Source organism: Argiope bruennichi, chromosome 5 (assembly GCF_947563725.1).
Source record: "Argiope bruennichi chromosome 5, qqArgBrue1.1, whole genome shotgun sequence".
NCBI classification, from domain to species: Eukaryota; Metazoa; Arthropoda; class Arachnida; order Araneae; family Araneidae; genus Argiope; species Argiope bruennichi.
The window spans coordinates 100037482-100045297 of NC_079155.1; positions in this window are offsets into that span (position 1 = coordinate 100037482).

Here is a 7816-nt window from a genome sequence, read left to right on the forward strand (position 1 = left end):
CAATTTAGTGGTTCTAATACTCAATAGTGAAAGCTAAAGCAACGAAGCAAAATCAGTTATCGGAAATTTTATTTATTATGAATAAACATTTTGCTGCCGGCGTCCTTGCATAGGGGTAGCGCATCTTCCCCGTGATCTGGGCTTCCCGGGTTCGAATCCCGGTTCGGGTATGGTTGTTCTTCATCTGTGTTCTATCTGTGAGGTGTGTGAATGTGCCCCTCTGTAAAAAGGGGTTGTGCAAACGAATGTGTGAGCTTCATCTTCATATGAGTTGGAAGTCAGACTTCACCCCTTTCCGTGGTAACGTGGACATGACATCATCATCAAACATTTTGCTTGGAAATTTTCTGAGATTTCTAATAAAATCCCACTCATAAATATCATAATTGATAGCATCCATTTACATTTGTATAAATACATTGTACCTGTTTCAAATAATGAATAAATAGGTATAGGCTCATTAAATCGGTATCGCTGATTAGTTATAGAAATAATTATTAAATTGTCAAACGATTGGCCCTGCAATTTATCTTTCTCTGATTTAATTTCTCATTAAATCGATTTTTCAATCGCATTAAAAAAATCAGTCACTTTTTTTTTTCTCTCTCTCTCTCTCGCGTCAATACTCATTGCCGAAGAGCTCTTTCCTAGATTATAGTTGATAGTTGCCTGAATAACGTATTTCTGGAACAACAGTTAAGTTCTCTACTGACAATGGGCAGTTTCTCTTCGCCAGCATTCCATGTTTAAATTCCTGTCACGAGTTCTGTGGTGATCAGACGGCTTAATGCTGAAGTTTGGATACGGGGAATATTTGAAGAGCATTATAAGACGAATACAATTCAGTTTAAATTAACTAAATACCTGAGATCGTTATGTTAAATGCTTTAGTTTTCTAAGTGAACGTGTTTTAAATATGAATCTTGAAGTAGCCATAAAGCATTTCCAACTAAATAGTTATGGTAGTTTAGAGAACATGTGTTTATTTTAGATAAGTAATACTTTTTTCTTATTTTATTTCTCGTATGCATAGTATAGAGAAAGTATTGTAATCATTAAAAAATTCGAACTCGATATCTTAACGAATCCACGATTTAGAACTCTCTGAGCTCGAGAAACACATTTTTGAAAAATCTCTATCTGTCTGTGACAAAGATAAGTCCAAACACTTTGAGCTAGACGGTTGAAATTTGGTATATAGTTCTTTACACCAAATTGGCAAATTTCTATCAAATTTTGATAGAATATTTGAACGAAATTGTATCTGTTCAATACTTTGTCTCTTCCAATATAATTTAACAAATAGATATATGGAATAGCACGATAGTTACAAAACGGAAAGAGCTAGATAGATAAGATTCGGCACACAAATTTAGCATCTATATGGCAGACAACTGTCAAATTTTGAGCGAAATCCTACAAAGGGTTGATTGTCTGTCTGTCTGTAATTTCAGAAATATGTAAACGTGATAATTCAGAAATTCAATGGTATTGTATTTCTGATTGTTAGGAATAAAACGCCAAAATTCAACTGAGAATATAATAAGCTCGCATTTTTGATAAACTTGTATTACTCAAAGACAATTCAAATTGACAGTAAGTAGAATGTACGAAAGATGTATCAACGGTGGCTGACATGACATTCAATCAATCAATTCGAATGCAATCAATTAGAAAATTTTCTATTAACTTAAAATTAAAATATCCGCTAAAATTCGAATTTATTTTGATTAATTCGAATTGAAAAATAAAAATTGTAAACAATTCCCTTTATTTTTGAAACTTTCTTTTCCATATGTTTATAAAAATGATTTCATTTCAATTATGCCATATTTGACAATACAGCCTTTTTTTCCTGTGTTTCTGTAATTCTTTATAAAAAAAATGGCTTATTTTATAAACTTTAAAGGAAAGAAACGATTAACTGAACTAAAATGTTCATAAATATTGAATTAAAAATTTGTCTCTAAATGTGTCTCTTCTTCAGAAAAATATACCAGAATACCTTTATGAATATATAACAATTTAAAGTATATTGATATAAACTCCTGTTACCCATAGAGCAAATTATTTTAATAACATTATATTGTTATTTGAACTTGAGTTATCCTATTAAATATGGAAATATTTCCTCTAACTACATTTCTCTTGAGAATTTATTCCCTTAATTATCCAAAAAAATTTCACGAAAATTTCGACAGACTTATTTTGTTAACTATTATTTTTCAAAAGTAATAACTTCTTCTCTCATGATTTATATAGAAAAATAAATTTTAAAAGATTCTTTTAGTTTCAGATTTTATAAAATAATTAATAGCATCTATTAACGATGGAATAATTTGATATCGAATTATCCATTGAAATGAATAATTTTTTTTTTGTTTTATCTCTTTTTCTGTAATAAATTTGCTTCTTGCTTCAGTAATTTCATAAAAATGCTTAACTTCTAAATAGTAGCATTTAAAATGTTTTTATTTTTTATTATTGGTTTAAGAATATTTTACATCAAATAATAATTATGTAATTTTTTCTCATTTATGATTTAATTATTTTACTTATCAGGTTACATAAATTAAGGTGAACCGAGAACAAGTGTTTTTCTAGTTACATAAAGTAATTTTAATCAGTATTCTGTTTTTATTTTTATGTATTTGCTTTGTAAAATATTAGTTATGCATAAATATCTAGATTTTTTTAATTAAAAGATATTAAAAATTTTAATTAATCTAAAACTAATTGCTTCTGAAATATTTGATTAAAATGCTGATAAAATGTTGCATAAATTACATTTTTTGCTTTAGAAACTACATAATATGATTTCTTTTCGTTTCAATGACATTACCAGATTAATTGACACCTACAGACTAAGACGTTCCATGAGTTTTCTTTCCGAAATATATTGAAGTTACTTTTTTTTCCTCTTCATTGCCCTTTTCCTTCCCCCCTCCCTCTCCAAAACGAAAGAAAACCAAATTCTTGTTTCACTCCACTTACATATACCATTAGTCGAGAGTTTTCAATCCAGTTTGATTGTTTTAAGCACTTTTATTGAACTTTATTTGTTGTTAGTAAAGTTTGAATGACATAATTAATATTGCATCCCCTTCCTCATGCGCTAAATTTTAAATTCTATACACTTATTTATTCTCGATGACAATACAATACATTATTTTCAGAAACTATTTATCAGTCAATCGCTTCATTTAATTCAATTTTTATTGAATACAAGTATCGCCACCTGAAAATGAATTTTATTGGAAATTAATTACTACGTAGCATCATATTTATAATAACGAATTATAAATTAAAAATTGTAAAACAGAAAATAATTAAAATAAGAAATGACTCAATTTATTGTACTAATAATATTGTGTTATAATAATTTTGTTTATTGAATTTATTATTTTGATTTTTTTTTCATCATGGTACTACATACATGCTTGAATGACGTAATACAATGAAAGAATTGAATACATATCGACAAATGTTTATCACGAACTATATTAATGATTTATCATGATCATCGAAGAATAATCGATCGATGAATCATTGATTCAGATATCGGCGAACTCATTATGATATCGACGAACTCAATTACTCAATTTATTGCACCAATAATATTGTGTTATAATAATTTTGTTAAATGAATTTATTATTTTGTTTGTTTGTTTTTTTCACCATGGATCAAATACATGCATAGATGACGTAATATAACGAGAGAATCGAATACATATTCATGAATATTTATCTTGAACTAAATGAAAACTTAATAAATACAAACACTCTGAAATGATGAAATGAATTATAATTATGTCCAAAGTTGATTGATATGATTACGTTTAGAACTGTTATTTACTTAATCTTCCATGTAACTAATAGTCCGCTGAAATTTCATGAATAGTCCTTGTGGAGTTTGGATGTTTGATACATGCAGGAGGTTTAATCATTACCTTTGTTACTAAATCCTCTTATTTTCCCATTGATGTTCCGCTACTTAATTTTAAAACAAAGTAGACGGCTAAAATAACTGAGAAAAAAAAGATACTTCTACAAGAATTGGCAGTCCTTTCATTCGGTTTACAGAATGTGACTTTATAGAATTTCCTTACTAATGTATACATTTTTTCCCTTCAGAATGTCCCTGCAAATTATCTCAAAAGAAAATTTTACCCTATAATATAAACTGAAAAAAAAATTTACAGCACGAATGAAATAAAAAAAAAGATCGATACACATATAAATTTAAGAAAATTATTAACAATCAATTCTAAAATGCTAAAACATTGAATCATCATATATTAGCAAAAATACAAAATTTATCTCAACAAGGTGGAACAAACGAATCCAATTATTGCCTGTCTAGAAATCAAATATCGCCCTCAGTTTCCACCAGTTGGCCTTCATCTGTATTGAATTTCCCTATTTATTAAGGGAGATGAACTTTGATTGGCAAACTGAAGTTATTCGACAAATTGGTACAGAATGCGTGCAAGTCCACCAATTCAAATGAGGTAAAATTCATCTGACGGATAATACGATCATAGTAAAGTTCAATTAATGAATTAACATTAGACACTGTACATTATATCTACACAGAGTTGGATTATCAAATAGGCAAATTAGTCAACTGCCTAGGGCCCCGCAACCTCTCAGAACCCCGACATTTATTTTGCATTATTTTCAGTACTACTTAATTTTATGGCTTTAGAATTTATTCAGATTAAAATCAAGCATTGTTTAAATTTAGATTTTTCTTCATCTTTTATTCATGATGGAAGACTAGTGTGGCTTTTTTAAAAAAATTAGTTGACTGACTCACAAGTAAAAATCGTTTGCAAACTTTTTGTTGAAAAAATTTGTTGAAACGGTTTTGTATTTTTTTACCAGTTTAATTCAAACTACTTTTAAATTTAATTTTCTAATACTTGATAAACACAAATCAGCTCTCTTGAAGATAATTCGGTAAAGTTGTAATGAGTTGCTATTTCAGTTTTTCATAATAATTTTAATTAAAAGCTGATAAATAAATGTTAAATTAAAATCAATAAAAAAATTATTTTGAGAAATTTGGGAGACCATGGAGTCTGTATTATCTAAGGGCTATCTACATAGTTTAATTCAACCAGTAAAATTTTATTAATAAACAATATTTGAAAGCATGATAAAAAGAAGCATGAGACCTTAAAAATGCATGTGTATGAAGTGATTAAATAGATGCCTATGGTAGAAAAATTCCAAGATATGCATTTTCAAATACAGCTATTTTTGCAAAACATAGAGGAAACATTCTAATGCATAAATCAAACTAAAATTACCGGGAATTGCCATCGTAATTTGAATTCTTCGTCGGATTCGTAATTGCATTCTAGGGTGTGGACAGGAATCTGCTATCTGTTTTGTCGATTTAAATTTCCTTATTGTAAACTATACATAAAAATTTAGTTTGTGACACAAAATTTGACTTATTTCTTTTGCTTGTACAATGTATAATTAATTTAAGGAAAACATAACATCAGAGTTTTGTATGAATGCTTTTCCAAAGCAATTATATCTTAAAATATGCATTTTGGAATTGGTTTTCAACTGTATAATTACATCTGACTTACAAATTGGATATGCTCAAATAGTTTAGAAACTAATATCCTTATCAGGTAATTTCTACTTTCGTAAAATTAATTTTGTTGACAACCAAAAAAAAAATTCTTATTGAAAATTGCTTTCAATCTGAAATTCTGGTGATGAGAAAATAATCAAGATCAATATCAATTAGGTGATATAATGCGTTACATCGAAGCTTATTAACTGTGGAACTCAAATAGTATAATATGAAATCAACAGAGGACTAATGATGATGACCATTAATTTTTCTAGTGATTCACATTTTTTCTTTAATGTAATTCACTGAAAGTTTCAAGCGCAAAAAATAAATGAAACAACTATATAAAAAATACATGCGTCTAAAAATGTGCAAGTGCTATATAATATATAGGGTGTCTCAAAAAACTTAACCGTGGCTTTTATCCTTAAATATTGCTCGTAGACATATACTGTAAATTACAAAGTTGCGTAAAAAAAGGTGCAATATGTTATGAAATCGATTAAAATTTTCAGGGGATTAAACTTCAAAAAATACAAAATTTATATTTTTATACTGACTCCGTACAAAAAAAATTCCAAATGAGTAAAATGTGCCCCATTCTCTAATAAGGTCATGTACAAAATTTCAGAATTTCATCACGAAAATTCTCAAAGATATGTAAAAACAAATTTGGAGAAGGATTAATCACAAATTAAATTGCAAATATTTACAGCTTCAGTGCAGATGACGCGACTCTGAAATGCATCATAAGAAAATTAAATATGCTTCATATCTTTAGTTTTAAATACAAATTTTAAAATCAATGCTTCCTGAAAAATACTTTAAAATTTTGTATCATGAATTACAGAATATAACTTAAAAATAGCACAGTCAGTGAACTTGTAAAAATTCTTATGTAATCTTTCATTAAAGTAATCATTTCTTTATGTAATCTTTCCTTTAAATTATTATTTCTACAAATTTTTAATACCTTTGAACAAATAAATAGTAAAATTATTATTTATTTATTCAATCATTACTTTCTTTCTTTAATTTGTGTACGACCCCTAAAACACGAACATCCGACTTGATTTTTCCTCTTTGCGAACTCATATTCAGGCATCGAAAAGTGGTGTAAGTCAGCATTTATGTAGTTTCATATTTTTGTGACTTTTTGTGATAAAATGCTGAAATTTCGTGCATGACCTTATTAAAGGTTGTGGCACATTTTACTCATTGGGAATGTTTTGTACGGAGTCAGTATAAAAATTTAAATTTTGTATTTCTTAAAGTTTAATCCTCTGAAAACTTTAACTGATTTCATAGCAATTTGCACCTTTTTTTATGCAACTTTGTAATTTACAGTATATGTCTACGATTAATATTTCAGGAATAAAAGCAGCGATCAAGGTTTTTGAGATACCTGTACTATTATTATTGCGTATAATATAAATCTAAGTTCCATAACCCAAATTAATGAGATCGAATAATTTAAATATTTCTATTTATTAAACACAATTATTATTCTCGTTTTACTAATTTTAATGTCATACTTCACCTATATTTTTTTAGATTAAAACAATATTTTTTACCTTCTGGTATAAGAAGTTTAAAAAGGGAAAACATTGTAATTGTCAAAAACAATTCGATCTCGAGATTTCGAAGAATCTTTACTTTGTAGATCTTCCTGAGTCCCCAAAATACATTTATGGAATTATGTATACCTATCGGTCGCTTTTCTCTATTTGTCTGGAGGCCGCGGTGGCCTGGTGGTAAGGTCTCGGTTTCGGAACCGGAGGGTTTCAGGTTCGAGACCCGATTCCTCCGAAGAACTGTCGTGTAAGAGGGTCTGTTGCACGTTAAATCCGTCCTGATCAAACGTCCTCCCGCTGGTGTGATGTGGTGTGGAGAGGGGGGTGCCAGCTCAGGTGTCGTCCTCGTCATCTGACCACGGTTCAAAATTACGAGGTCCGTCCCAAAATAGCCCTAGTGTTACTTCAAACGGGACGTTAATATAACTAAACCTAAACTAAACTAACTCTATTTATCTGGGGTCATAGTAACTCAAAAACACAATAGGCTTGAAGAATGAAATTTGATACGTAATCGTAATAAAAGATTTATAAATTTTGATTTAATTTTGGACAAAGAAGTTGATGAATGAAATTGGGTTCATAATTTTACCGGTCGTTAAAATTGTCTTTTCTGTGCATAGTATGAGATGTTTAAAATCCGAAT